This window comes from Apodemus sylvaticus, chromosome 1 (genome assembly GCF_947179515.1).
Source record: "Apodemus sylvaticus chromosome 1, mApoSyl1.1, whole genome shotgun sequence".
NCBI lineage: Eukaryota > Metazoa > Chordata > Mammalia > Rodentia > Muridae > Apodemus > Apodemus sylvaticus.
In genome coordinates, this window is record NC_067472.1 from 195,163,330 (window position 1) to 195,179,582 (window position 16,253).

At 42.0% G+C, this 16,253-nt stretch overlaps 1 pseudogene; it reads right to left on the reverse strand.

Annotated features, from left to right (window-relative positions):
* Positions 1–1,915: 1,915 nt before the first annotated feature.
* Positions 1,916–9,852, reverse strand: LOC127668525 (homeobox protein DTH-1-like; annotated as a pseudogene).
* Between the last annotated feature and the right edge of the window lie 6,401 nt (positions 9,853–16,253).

The following is a 16,253-nucleotide window of genomic DNA, read 5'->3' on the forward strand; positions in this document are numbered from 1 at the left end:
CTCTGGCAGAGCTTCTGTAATATTCTGGAGAGTCATCTGCTTGTACTTAGCTCGGCTGTTCTTAAAACAGATCTGGAAAAGAAAGAAGACATCAGAAGAATGCCTGTTGTCCCCTAACAGGACCACAAGGTGGAGATTTTGGATAAAAGGTGTTTGTATAGCAATGATTCACATGTCAAAAACAAAGAAGCAGGAAACTCAGGATGACTAAGATATTATAATAAGGTAGATTGTGTATGACCAGACAACATAAGACTGGCGAGATTGAGCCAGTGTGTCCTGTGTTTTAGCAGGAGCTCTGATGATTAGGTTTCTGAGACCCTGCATGGAAACAATGCTATTCTATATTGCTACCAGATTGATAAAAATTTGGGTCCCAGCATTTGATTCAAAAATATCCACCACCTAAAACTGTCATCACTGCCCTAAGCATTTAAGAACAAAATTAAAGTTCCTGATGGGAAAGTGTAGATTTTTGCTGTTGGATTGAGGGAAAAGAGAGAGGCAGACCTTGATGTCCATCGCTGTCACACCAACTAACTCTGCCAGCTCCACACATTGATCCTGGTTTGGGGACTGACACTTCTCAAAATGTTCTTGCAGCAGGTGCTTTTGTTTTTTGGAGTACACAATGCATTCCTTTTACCCCTTTCTTGAAGTCACAGGGCCAGATTGATGGTCACCATATTTCTCTGACAGTACCACAGATCCTATGAGAACATGGAAACAAGATTTCACTTATATATCTGATAACTTGGATGCCCTGAGGGTTTTTTCAAAGTAGGTAAACCTGGGCCCAGTACAGGATCTAGTTTCATTTGGATACCTGATTTTCTTAATGGTCCTTGGAACTCTTGCTGATGTAGGTCCCTTTCAGGGACTGAAAGACTTGATTGCATTGGACTTGTTGGGGTCAATATGGGACTGTGATGCATTTGAAAGGGTAAGTTCCTTGCCGTCTCTTGAAGCCTTTGGGGTCTGGTTTCTATGGGTGCACTTGAAGGCATTTGGAATTTTGGACACAAGGAGGGAACTTCGGCCATATGTGTGTTCCGAACCTATTGGGATACGTTCCCTTACTGGAGAATCTGGTCAAAGGAAACACATGAGAAAATGTACAGAGAGTACCGATTTACCCATCCTGCCTACCCAGCATTTGGTTTGGACTGTTACAGAGCAGGAATCAGACAGGAGCTTCATTCTTTCTGAACAACTGCCTCTGTTTCCAAATCTTACAAGTATTCTCAGTATTGAAATAAACATGTACTTAGCTCCAGTATTAACAAGAGGGTGCCAGTCCAGGTAGGCTGGCAATTCAATGTTCATTTCCAATGTTTAAATTGTCCATATCCTACCCTTCTGGCTGTCAAATTTTGTTGGGACAGACTACTAGCTAGTCTGCCTCTGCCCATGAAAATAAAAAACTGAAGGCTTCACAGGATTTCTGTGACATGTAGGGCAACTGACACCACAGTAAAATCACAACCCAGGAATTCTGCAAACAGGGCAACTGGACCACTGAGACCAAAGACTGAAGAACTCCCAGGGGCACTGCAGCATGCAGAGAAATTGAATCAACAGTCTGAAAGCCTCCCTGGAGTTCTTCTGCATGCAGGGAAACAAAACCCACAGTACTTATGCTTCCCTGGTGAACAGCTAAACATAGGGCAACAGCTTGACTAATCCTCTCAAAACTCAACAGTATGAAGGCATCCCAGTTGACGTGTAACAGCCAGGGCAACATATCTCCAGCTTCTCTGCCCCTCTACAGAACCCACAATTCAAAGGTCTTCAAGAAGGCCTACCTGAAGACACACTGCCACCACGGCAAAAATTCATCAGTGTACATGCCCCTCTGAAGATCCCACAGGAAGTTTGCCACATACAAGGCAATTGGCCTACCATGAGCCCTGAGTCAACCTAGGGACAAAAAAAGGCAACGCCCAAACAGAAACACCCCAACCAGGAAAGACTCCCTATAACCATATGGCAAGAGGCAAGAGTAAGACCATGAGAAACAGAAGCCAGTAAACTTTGGCATTATCAGAAACTACTTCTCCCACCACAGCAAGCCCTGAATAGACAAATGAACTTGAAAGTCAGGAAGATGACCTAAAATCTTATCTCCTTAAGATAATAGAATCCTTTTAAAGGGATATAAATAACTCACATAAAGAAATATAAGAAAACACAGGTGAGCAGGTAGAAGCACTTAGAGAGGAAACACATAAATCCCATAAGCAATACAGAAAATACAATCAAAGAAGTGAAAGATTTTATTAAAGCAGTCCAAGACCTAGAATTGGAAGTAGATATAACAAGGACAAATATAGGCAACCCTGGAAATTGAAAACCAAGGAATGAGATCTGGAATAATTAATCATTACCAGGAGAATGCAAGAGATAGAAGAAAGAAAGCAGTAGTCTCAAATAACCTGGACCCCCCCAAGATCTCTCAGAAACTAGGAAACTACCATTTAAGCATACACCAGCTGATATGAGGCCCCCAACACATACTCAGCAGAACACTGTGGGACTGTACTCCCTCAGAGAAGATGTACCTAACCCTAAAGAGACTTGAGGCCCCAAGTGGGCAGGGAGTTCTTGCAGGTAGGGGGTGGAGTGAGGACATCCTCCCAGAGAAGGAAACTAGACTTATGGGATGTGGAACATTCAGTGGGTGGACCAGAAGGGGGATATATTCTGGACTGCATATACCCAAAGGATTCCCCGGCATGCAATAAAGACACATGCTCCATTATGTTCATAGCAGCCTTATTTATAATAGCCAGAAGCTGGAAAGAACCCAGATGCCCCTCAAAGGAGGAATGGATACAGAAAATGTGGTATATTTACACAATGGAATACTACTCAGCAATTAGAAACAATGAATTCACAAAATTTTTAGGCAAATAGTTTGATCTGGAAAATATCATCCTAAGTGAGGTAATCCAGACACAAAAGAATACACATGGAATGCAATCTCTGATAAGTGGATATTAATTAGCCCAGAAGCCCTGAATACCCAAGGCACAAATCGCATTACAAATGACTCCCATGAAGAAGTATGGAGAAGGTCCTGTTCCTGAAAAGGATTGATCTAGCAGTGGAGGGGAATATAAGTACAGAGGAAAAAAAAGAGGGAGGTGATTGAAGAATGGATGGAGAGAAGACGTTTTATGGGACATATGGGGAGGAGGGATCCAGGAAAGGGGAAATAATTTGGAATGTAAACAAAGAATATAGAAAATAAAAATATTTAAAAAAAAAAGAAAATACGCAAATACACTTCAAATTATAAAAATTTGCCATCAATGGCCTCAATTTCTTTTCCTTTTTTTGGTGGTTCTGAGCCACCTAGTGGAGGTTGGGAACTAAACCTCCTGATAAAGCAACTCTTTCTCTGACTCACTGAGCCATCGCTCCATCTCCACATTAAGTAACCCTCAGTTAAATCCAGCTCTAGTCCCAGAATGCTAAGAGTTTTGATATTTTTGCAATGGTATGTAGTAGGAGAGATCACATTAAATTAAATTCAAGTTAGATATGGTGGTGCACTTCTTAAGCCCAACACTTGGAACACCAAAGCAAGTAGATCTCTGTGAGTTCCAGACCAGCCTTGGCTACAGAGTAAGTCAGAGGACTATAATGGCTGTTACAGAAAAAAACTGTCTCAAATAAAATAGACAGATCAAAGTGTACTCAAGAAAGCACTTTTATTGAAAGAAAAATTAACTGCACATTAGTTAGGAAATGAAACTGAGACTAACAGACTCACTTGGCACACACCTATAAAATCAGCAGAGTGGATGTTGGAGAAGAATGGCAAAACCTGGAGACCAGCCCTCTTGGGAGCTCTCCCAGACTCAGTAGCCAGCAAAAGACCACACACACATACACACACACACACACACACACACACACACACACACACACACATGGGTTGAACATAGGCCCCCATAATATATTTAGCAGATGTGCACCTCAGTCTTCATGTGGGTCCACCAATAACTAGAGAGGAAGCTATAGGCTGTCTCTGGAGCCATTCCTATACATAGGCTGCCTTGAGTGGCCTCAACAGGAGAGGATGCACCTGATCCTGCAGAGACTTGATGCATTAAGTTCAAGGTAGACACATGGGGGAACCCTATGAGAGAAAGGGAATAGAGACTGTCAGGTGGGGTTGAGAGGGAGGTAGTGTTCAGAACATAAAATGGATATATTCGTTAATGGGAAACACTGCCTAGACAAAGATGAAGGAGAAACTGAGGCAATGTCCAATATACAAATGCACTTGAAAGTCAGGGAGATGACCTAAAATCTTATCTCATTAAGATAATAGAATCCTTTAAAAAGGATATGAATTACTCACATAAAGAAATATAAGAAAACACAGGTGAACAGGTAGAAGCACTTAGAGAGGAAACACATAAATCCCGTAAGCAATACAGGAAAATACAATCAAACAAGTGAACGTATTTATTAAAGCAGTCCAAGACCTAAAATTGGAAGTAGATATAATAAAGACAAATTTAGGCAACCCTGGAAATTGGACATTGAAAACCAAGGAATGAGATCTGGAATAATTAAGCATTACCAGCAGAATACAAGAGATAGAAGAGACAAAGCAGCAGTCTCAACTATCCTGGACCCCCAAGATCTCTCAGAAATTAGGCAACCACCAATTAAGCATACACCAGCTGATATGAGGCCCCCAACACATACTCAGCAGAAACCTGTGGGACTGTAGACCCTCAGAGAAGATGTACCTAACCCTAAAAAGACTGGAGGCCCCAAATCAGCAGGGAGTTCTTGTAGGTGGGGGGTGGGGTGGGAACATCCTCCTGGAGAAGGAATCTAGACTTTTGGGATGTGGAACCAGAAGTGGGAGGATAAAATATGGACTGTAAAAAAGAGTAAATTTTTTTTTAAAAAAGTAATATTATCATAATTGGAAAAACATGTTCCGAGATTCTCCTCCTTGCAGTATGACACCCTGTGTCAAAATAAAGAATCAAGGGCCATGGAACATGTCCCATTGCAATGAACCCCTTTCCACAGCCCATATTCTAAACAAGAGCATTGATGATCTAATTACTCTGGATGTCAGAAGGCAAGTAAACCTAAGCCAGATCCCCTGATATTGAAGTTCTATACCAACGACTTAGCCTTAATTGAATCTCCCTATCCAGGACCCTCCTACAGGCTCCTCCTTTCATCCTCTAGAATCCAGCAGCTATACACACCCTGTTGTAACACCCGGTCTGTAGCCACAACTTAATACCTAACAGAAACCTGGCCAGATCGCAGACGTTTTTTGTACTCTTTTTCTTTTGTGACTGAGTTTCTCTAAATGAACTATGCTGTATGTGAGTCAAACAGAACACAAGGCTGAAACAGAATTCATAAGGATCAGCCTAACTGTTACTTCCCAAGCTGGGCTAGGACTAAAGGTGTGTAACAAAGAACTGACCCATCCTGTAGGTTTTCCTCCTAACTTGGGCTCCATCCAGAAAATAAAAATTTTCCTTACTCTCTAGGGGCAATCTCAAAAAATGCGTCTCTTCTCATCCTGCTGCCCAGAGGACATGCACATTCCCAGCCACCGCTAACACCTCTTTATTTCTCCAAAATTCCTCTTCTGAGACTGAGGCAGGTTCCATGTGCATGTCCCTGACTTCCTGATTCTCATTATACAGACAAGCCAGGCCTCACAATCACAAAAACCCACTTGCCATTTGTTTCTGAGTCCTGGGTTAAAGTTGTGGTCCATGCATCCAAAATGGTTACAGATTCTAGATGAAGGAAGGCCTGCTCAGCCAAACACCATCCAAGATGTCACACTTTTGAGTCAGAATGCCAATACTATGCCTTATCTAGGCAATCTGGAGCATTTGGCACACACCTATAAAATCAGCACAGTGGATGCTGGAGAAGAATGTCAAAGAGGGGGACCAGCCCTCTTGGGAGCTCTCAGAGACTCCGTGGCCAACCAAAGACCATACACACACACACACACACACACACACACACACACACACACACACACACAGGGTTTGAACTTAGGCCCTCATAATATATGTAGCATATGTACACCTCAGACTTCATGTGGGCCTTCCAATAACTAGAGAGGAAGTTATTGGCTGTCTCTGGAGCCATTCCTCTACCTAGGCTGCGTTGACTGGCCTCAGCAGGATAGGATGCACCTGATCCTGCAGAGACTTGATGCATTAGCTTTGAGGTAGACACATGGGGGAACCCTATGAGAGAAAGTGTATAGAAGAGGGACTGTGAGGAGGAGTTGAGGGGGAAGTAGTGTTCAGAACATAAGATGGATATATTCCTCTCATTCAGCAACCAATAAGAATAAATTCAATTAAAAATAAAAAAGGAAACTGGTGGTTAACCTAAAATGCTACCTCCTTTTGGGCCTTGGGCAGCTTGGATATATAACAGGGCTTCACATCAGAGACTTTCATTAAGGGCAGAAGTGCTGCACGTCTTTAATCCCAGCACTTGGGAAGCAGAGGCAGGTGGATTTCTGAGTTCGAGGCCACCCTGTCTAATGAGTGATTTCCAGGACAGCCAGGGCTGCACAGAGAAACCCTCTCTTATAAAACCAAGAGAGAGAGAGAGGGAGAGAGAGAGAGAGAGAGAGAGAGAGAGAGAGAGAGAGACAGAGAGAGAGAGACAGAGAGAGAGAGACAGAGAGAGAGAGACAGAGAGAGAGACAGAGAGAGAGAGACAGAGAGAGAGACAGAGAGAGAGACACACAGAGAGAGAGAGACAGAGACAGAGACACAGAGACACAGAGAGAGAGTCAGAGAGACAGAGAGGGACTTTCATTGGTCTGAGCAATGGAGATTGATTCTGTGTCTGAGACCGTACTTGAGCTGGGAGGAGAAAAGATGTGATGTTCTTCCCATGTGGAAAATATGGGTTCAGAGTCTGGAGACATGTGCTTTGGATTCGGGGAAAGTGAGAACTGAGAAAAAACTGTCCCTGGGACAAGATATCCTCAAAGGCAGAGGTTAGCAGAAAGACATGGCAACTTGGAGTGGGAGTCAACCACAGGAATCCTGGCCTTGTATCTTCATTTATGCCATACTCTTTTTCCTCTGCTTCCTTTGCTTCCTAGACCTTGTATTCATTAGGTAGATGTCACAGGCTTCATCAGTTTTGAAGAAGATGGCCATCTGTTCTAGGGAATTACTAAACGGGCTAGGTTCAGGAAGAAGGTTCATAACTGATGGGATCTGACAGAGGGAAAGGTAGATTCTGAGTTTTGGGAAATATTTGAAGGTCTGAGTCAAGGAGGAAAGTTTAAACTTGAGGGTCTCTCATAGAGAGAATCTGGATTGGCTGACACATCAAGTCAGCAAGGAACATTGGAATGGCCAGACCTATCACTAGATAGGTGCTCTGTTTTCCTGGGAAGTTCTCTCCATGTCTGCCTCTGATGCTCCTCGATATGTGGCTTTTGCTGAAACACACTTGTTCCAAGAACTGACCAATGAGGGAGGAGTTGGGTTCCTGATGTGGGTATTTCCTCGATGGCCTAAACTGAGGAGGAGAGCTGATATCCTAATGTCTCTGGTGCACAGAATCACTACTGGTAGCAGAAACAGGAACTTTACCACCTTTGGGGTAGGGAGGCCTATAGTGAGGTCCACTTCCAGTCTTCCCAAGCAGTTGTTGACCCTTCTTCTGAATTTCTCTGGCTCATCTATTCTTGAAATACATTTGGATTTAAAAAGGAAATGTTATACTCAATAGCTTTTTGAGTCTCTTCTTTACATAGAGAATAATTAGGTAATATCTAAATTATCGTTTTAATCCTAACATTATGTAACTTTAGCTAAGTTGGCAAGGTTTTAGAAAGTTTCCCTAGTCATCTTAATTTGTTCCATTTTCTGACTCCTTCCTGTAAACAAAAACGGCAAGGACACTTTATCCTGATTTTTTTCTTTCTTAATGAGTTAATCTCCTATTCTATTATAGTATGTGATACTATCTATCGTAATAAATGTAAAAAAAAAAGTTAAAAAATATTAGGGGAAAATTTTATCTAATGTGTTGGGTGAAGAACTATAGGTCAGTGGGACATATGCCATAGTGACTGGAATGTAAATGGATAATATAATTAATAAAATTATTTTCAGGAACGATTTCTCCTTTTATTTAATGAGAACGTAATCTAACAATGAAGAATGAATACTTAACAGTTGCTTTGAAACAACCCCTCTATATAAACAACAGTGGTACACAACGTCTACAGATAGGCCTGGTTAATTCCCACAAATACTGACATAAAGGGTGTACATAACACACTTCTTCATGACTATAAATGTCTGGAATGGTCAAGGAGCTAAGAGATGTAACTTGGATTTGGGGTGTAATCCAGAGTAAGTCAGTCCTTGGATTTGTCAAAGTCATCAAGGATTCTTTGCCAGAGTTCCTCTGCAGTTGGACCTGAACCTTGAACCTACTCTGGGCAATGGATGGCAGCTTCTAGGACATCTGTAGATTCTATCACTGCTAGATCAGTGTGGGCTTCAACTGCTGCTGATTGACCAGAATCCCAAGCTGTAATGGGAGCATGGCCAACAAGCAGATCTTGCTGACTACACCTGTCTGCATCACTGGCCTGATAATGATGCAGAGAAGATTCCTGGATGCAGTTGAGTTTGGGAATGGAATCCTCACCAAATATGCCTGAACACATGGGCTCTCCATCCTCAGCAGCAACAAGAGGTATGGAACCAGGAAAGTGAGTTGATTCAAAAACAGCTTTAGAACATCCATTGGTCTCTGGCAGAGCTTCTGTAATATTCTGGAGAGTCATCCGCTTGTACTGAGCTCAGCTGTTCTTAAACCAGATCTGGAAAAGAAAGAAGACATCAGAAGAATGCCTGTTGTCCCCTAACAGGACCACAAGGTGAAGATTTTGGATAAAAGGTGTTTGCATAGCAATGATTCACATGTCAGAAACAAAGAAGCAGGAAACTCAGCATGACTAAGATATTATAATAAGGTAGATTGTGTATGATCAATCAACATAAGACTGGGGAGATTGAGCCAGTGTCTCCTGTGTTTTAGCAGGAGCTCTGATGATTAGGTTTCTGAGACCCTGCATGGAAACAATGCTATTCTATATTGCTACCAGATTGATAAAAATTTGGGTCCCAGCATTTGATCCAAAAATATCCACCACATAAAACTGTCATCACTGCCCTAAGCATTTAAGAACAAAATTAAAGTTCCTGATGGGAAAGTGTAGATTTTTGCTGTTGGATTGAGAGAAAAGAGAGAAGCAGACCGTGATGTCCAGCGCTATCAGACCAACTAATTCTGCCAGCTCCACACATTGATCCTGATTTGGGGACTGACACTTCTCAAAATGTTCTTGCAGCAGGTGCTTTTGTTTTTTGGAGTACACAATGTGTTCCTTCAGCCCCTTTCTTGAAGTCACAGGGCCAGATTGATGGTCACCATATTTCTCTTACAGTACCACAGATCCTATGAGAACATGGAAACAAGATTTCACTTATATATCTGATAACTTGGATGCCCCGAGGGTTTTTTTAAAGTAGGTAAACCTGGGCCCAGTACAGGATCTAGTTGCATTTGGATACCTGATTTTCTTGACGGTCCTTGGAACTCTTGCTGATGTAGGTCCCTTTCAGGGACTGAAAGACTGGATTGCATTGGACTTGTTGGGGTCAATATGGGAGTGTGATGCATTTGAAAGGGTAAGTTCCTTGCAGGCTCTTGAAGCCTTTGTGGTCTGGTTTCTATCGGTGCACTTGAAGGCATTTGGAATTTTGGACACTAGGAGGGATCTTCGGCCATATGTGTGTTCCGAACCTATTGGGATACGTTCCCTTATTGGAGAATCTGGTCAAAGAAAACACATGAGAAAATGCACAGAGAGCAATGATTTACCCATGTGCCTACGCAGCATTTGGTTTGGACTGTTACAGAGCAGGAATCAGACAGGAGCTTCATTCTTTCTGAACAACTGCCTCTGTTTCCAAATCTTACAAGATTCTCAATATTGAAATAAACATGTAATTAGCCCCAGTATTAACAAGAGATTGCCAGTCCAGGTAGACTGGCAATTGAATGTTCATTTCCAATGTTTAAATTTCCCATATCCTACCCTTCTGGCTGTTAAATATTGTTGGGACAGACTGCTAGCTAGTCTGCCTCTGCCCATGAAAATAAAAACCTGAAGGATTCACAGGATTTCTGTGGCATGTAGGGCAACTGACACCAGAGTCAAATCACAACCAGGAATTCTGCAAACAGGGCAACTGGACAACTGACACCAAAGACTGAAGACCTCCCAGGGGCACTGCAGCATGCAGAGAAATTGAATCAACAGTCAGAAAGCCTCCCTGGAGTTCTTCTGCATGCAGGGAAACAAAACCACAGTATTTATGCTTCCCTGGTGAACAGCTAAACATAGGGCAACAGCTTGATTAATCATCTCAAAACTCAACAGTATGAAGGCATCCCAGTAGATGTTTCACAGCCAGGGCAACATATCTCCAGCTTCTCTGCCCCTCTACAGAACCCACAATTCAAAGGTCTTCAAGAAGGCCTCCCTGAAGACACACTACCACCAGGGCAAAAATTCACTCGTGTATATGCCCCTCTGAAGGTTCCACAGTCAGAAGATCCCACAGGAAGTTTGCCACATACAAAGCAATTGGCCTACCATGAGACCTGAGTCAACCTAGGGACAAAAAAAGGCAACGCCCAAACAGAAACACCCCAACCAGGAAAGACTCCCTATAACCATATGGCAAGAGGCAAGAGTAAGACCATGAGAAACAGAAGCCAGTAAACTTTGGCATTATCAGAAACTACTTCTCCCACCACAGCAAGCCCTGAATAGACAAATGCACTTGAAAGTCAGGAAGATGACCTAAAATCTTATCTCATTAAGATAATAGAATCCTTTTAAAGAGATATAAATAACTCACATAAAGAAATATAAGAAAACACAGGTGAACAGGTAGAAGCACTTAGAGAGGAAACACATAAATCCCATAAGCAATACAGGAAATACAATCAAAGAAGTGAAAGTTTTTATTAAAGCAGTCCAAGACCTAGAATTGGAAGTAGATATAACAAGGACAAATATAGGCAACCATGGAAATTGAAAACCAAAGAATGAGATCTGGAATAATTAATCATTACCAGGAGAATACAAGAGATAGAAGAAAGAAAGCAGTAGTCTCAAATAACCTGGACCCCCCAAGATCTCTCAGAAACTAGGAAACTACCATTTAAGCATACACCAGCTGATATGAGGCCCCCAACACATACTCAGCAGAACACTGTATGACTGTATTCCCTCAGAGAAGATGTACCTAACCCTAAAGAGACTTGAGGCCCCAAGTGGGCAGGGAGTTCTTGCAGGTAGGGGGTGGAATGAGGACATCCTCCCAGAGAAGGAAACTAGACTTATGGGATGTGGAACATTCAGTGGGTGGACCAGAAGGGGGATATAATCTGGACTGCATATACCCAAAGGATATCCCGGCATGCAATAAAGACACATGCTCCATTATGTTCATAGAAGCCTTATTTATATTAGCCAGAAGCTGGAAAGAACCCAGATGCCCCTCAAAGGAGGAATGGATACAGAAAATGTGGTATATTTACACAATGGAATACTACTCAGCAATTAGAAACAATGAATTCACAAAATTTTTAGGCAAATAGTTTGATCTGGAAAATATCATCCTAAGTGAGGTAATCCAGACACAAAAGAATACACATGGAATGCAATCTCTGATAAGTGAATATTAATTAGCCCAGAAGCCCTGAATACCCAAGGCACAAATCGCATTACAAATGACTCCCATGAAGAAGTATGGAGAAGGTCCTGTTCCTGAAAAGGATTGATCTAGCAGTGGAGGGGAATATAAGTACAGAGGAAAAAAAGGAGGGAGGTGATTGAAGAATGGATGGAGAGAAGACGTTTTAAGGGACATATGGGGAGGAGGGATCCAGGAAAGGGGAAATAATTTGGAATGTAAACAAAGAATATAGAATATAAAAATATTAAAAAAAAGAAAATACGCAAATGCACTTCAAATTATAAAAATCTGTCATCAGTGGCCGCAATTTCTTTTCCTTTTTTTGGTGGTTCTGAGCCACCTAGTGGAGGTTGGGAACTAAACCAGGCTTTCCTGATAAAGCAACTATTGCTCTGACTCACTGAGCCATCGCTCCATCCCCACATTAAGTAACCCTCAGTTAAAGCCAGCTCTAGTCCCAGAATGCTAAGAGTTTTGATATTTTTGCAATGGTATGTAGTAGGAGAGATCACATTGAATTAAATTCAAGTTAGATATGATGGTGCACTTCTTAAGCCCAACACTTGGAACACCAAAGCAGGTAGATCTCTGTGAGTTCCAGACCAGCCTTGGCTACAGAGTAGGTCAGAGGACTATAATGGCTGTTACAGAAAAAAAACTGTCTCAAATAAAATAGACAGATCAAAGTGTACTCAAGAAAGCACTTTTATTGAAAGAAAAATTAACTGCACATTAGTTAGCAAAGGAAACTGAGACTAACAGACTCACTTGGCACACACCTATAAAATCAGCAGAGTGGATGTTGGAGAAGAATGGCAAAACCTGGGGACCAGACCTCTTGGGAGCTCTCAGAGAATCAGTAGCCAACCAAAGACCACACACACACACACACACACACACACACACACACACACACGCACACACATGGGTTGAACATAGGCCCCCATAATATATTTAGCAGATGTGCACCTCAGTCTTCATGTGGGTCCACCAATAACTAGAGAGGAAGCTATAGGCTGTCTCTGGAGCCATTCCTATACCTAGGCTGCCTTGAGTGGCCTCAACAGGAGAGGATGCACGTGATCCTGCAGAGACTTGATGCATTAAGTTCAACGTAGACACTTGGGGGAACCCTCTGAGAGAAAGCGAATAGAGACTGTCAGGTGGGGTTGAGAGGGAGGTAGTGTTCAGAACATAAAATGGATATATTCATTAATGGGAAACACTGCCTAGACAAAGATGAAGGAGAAACTGAGGCAATGTCCAATATACAAATGCACTTGAAAGTCAGGAAGATGACCTAAAATCTTATCTCATTAAGATAATAGAATACTTTAAAAAGGATATGAATTACTTACATAAAGAAATATAAGAAAACACAGGTGAACAGGTAGAAGAACTTAGAGAGGAAACACATAAATCCTGTAAGCAATACAGGAAAATACAATCAAACAAGTGAACGTATTTATTAAAGCAGTCCAAGACCTAAAATTGGAAGTAGATATAATAAAAACAAATTTAGGCAACCCTGGAAATTGGACATTGAAAACCAAGGAATGAGATCTGGAATAATTAAGCATTACCAGCAGAATACAAGAGATAGAAGAGAGAAAGCAGCAGTCTCAACTATCCTGGACCCCCAAGATCTCTCAGCAACTAGGCAACCACAAATTAAGCATACACCAGCTGATATGAGGCCCCCAACACATACTCAGCAGAAAACTGTGGGACTGTACTCCCTCAAAGAAGATGTAACTAACCCTAAAATGCCTAGAGGCCGCAAATCAGCAGGTAATTCTTGTAGGTAGGGGGTGGGGTGGGAACATCCTCCTGGAGAAGGAATCTAGACTTATGGGATGTGAAACCAGAAGTGGGAGGATAAAATATGGACTGTAAAAAAGAGTAAATATTTTTTTTTAAAAAAGTAATATTATCATAATTGGAAAAACATGTTCCGAGATTCTCCTCCTTGCAGTATGACACCCTGTGTCAAAATAAAGAATCAAGGGCCATGGAACATGTCCCACTGCAATGGACCCCTTTCCACAGCCCATATTCTAAACAAGAGCATTGATGATCTAATTACTCTGGATGTCAGAAGGCAAGTACACCTAAGCCAGTTCCCCTGATATTGAAGTACTATACCAAGGACTTAGCCTTAATTGAATCTCCCTATCCAGGACCCTCCCACAGGCTACTCCTTTCATCCTCTAGAATCCAGCAGCTATACACGCCCTGTTGTAACACCCGGTCTGTAGCCACAACTTAATACCTAACAGAAACCTGGCCAGATCGCAGATGTTTTTTGTACTCTTTTTCTTTTGTGACTGAGTTTCACTAAATGAACTATGCTGTATGTGAGTCAAACAGAACACAAGGCTGAAACAGAATTCATAAGGATCAGCCTAACTGTTACTTCCCAAGCAGGGCTAGGACTAAAGGTGTGTAACAAAGAACTGACCCATCCTGTAGGATTTCCTCCTAACTTGGGCTCCATCCAGAATATAAAAATTTTCCTTACTCTCTAGGGGCAATCTCAAAAAATGCGTCTCTTCTCACCCTGCTGCCCAGAGGACATGCACATTTCCAGCCAGTGCTAACACCTCTTTATTTCTCCAAAAGTTCTCTTCTGAGACTGAGGCAGGTTCCATGTGCATGTCCCTGACTTCCTGATTCTCACTATACAGACAAGCCAGGTCTCAAAATCACAAAAACCCACTTGCCATTTGTTTCTGAGTCCTGGGATTAAAGTTGTGGCCCATGCATCCAAAATGGTTACAGATTCTAGATGAAGGAAGGCCTGCTTAGCCAAACACCATCCAAGATGTCACACTTTTGAGTCAGAATGCCAATACCATGCTTTATCTAGGCAATCTGGAGCCTCAATTGGTCCCAAGGTCACTTGAGATCCCATTGTCAGTTCTTTCCTTTGTCCTATAGACAGACCTCACTACCTATTGATCCAGGCTTTCTGAACAGCCCAGGATTTAATCATGTGCTTAGAATGAAGAATAGAGCCCCTTGAGGTCTCTTGAAAGCTCATTCATAGAGTGCGCAAATCAGGGCAAGTCACTGCTCTGCACTGTTCACCTTTATGGGATAGACTTGAAACATCTACTAAATTTAAATAACATCTTCTGCATGTATACAGGGAATATTTTATACTTGACCAATCAAACACCCATACAGGCTAAAAAATTACCAAAAATCATCCTCCACTGTCTCCCATGCTTTCCGCAACATGAAATCCCCTTTACATAGCAACCTTAGACATTTCATGCAACTCACCAACTCACCAGGAATGAAGAGGTTTCCTGTAACCTGCTCAGTCCTCTGTCTTTGAATTCTACTTAGAAGTCCTGCCCTTATATATCTTTTTTTTCTTTTTTTTTTAATTTTTTTATTCGATATAATTTATTTACATTTCAAATGATTTCCCCTTTTCTAGCCCCCCCACTCCCCGAAAGTCCCGTAAGCCCCCTTCTCTTCCCCTGTCCTCCCATCCACCCCTTCCCACTTCCCCGTTCTGGTTTTGCTGAATACCGTTTCACTGAGTCTTTCCAGAACCAGGGGCCACTCCTCCTTTCTTCTTGTACCTCATTTGATGTGTGGATTATGTTTTGGGTATTCCAGTTTTCTAGGTTAATATCCACTTATTAGTGAGTGCATACCATGATTCACCTTTTGAGTCTGGGTTACCTCACTGAGTATGATATTCTCTAGCTCCATCCATTTGCCTAAGAATTTCATGAATTCGTTGTTTCTAATGGCTGAATAGTACTCCATTGTGTAGATATACCACATTTTTTGCATCCACTCTTCTGTTGAGGGATACCTGGGTTCTTTCCAGCATCTGGCAATTATAAATAGGGCTGCTATGAACATAGTAGAACATGTATCCTTATTACATGGTGGGGAGTCTTCTGGGTATATGCCCAGGAGTTGTATAGCAGGATCTTCTGGAAGTGAGGTGCCCAGTTTTCGGAGGAACCGCCAGACTGCTTTCCAGAGTGGTTGTACCAATTTGCAACCCACCAGCAGTGGAGGAGTGTTCCTCTTTCTCCACACCCTCTCCAACACCTGCTGTCTCCTGAATTTTTAATCTTAGCCATTCTGACTGGTGTAAGATGAAATCTTAGGGTTGTTTTGATTTGCATTTCCCTAATGACTAATGAAGTTGAGCATTTTTTAAGATGATTCTCCGCCATCCGAAGTTCTTCAGGTGAGAATTCTTTGTTTAACTCTGTACCCCATTTTTTAATAGGGTTGTTTGGTTTTCTGAAGTCTAACTTCTTGAGTTCTTTATATATATTGGATATTAGCCCTCTATCTGATGTAGGATTGGTGAAGATCTTTTCCCAATTTGTTGGTTGCCGATTTGTCCTCTTGATGGTGTACTTTGCCTTACAGAAACTTTGT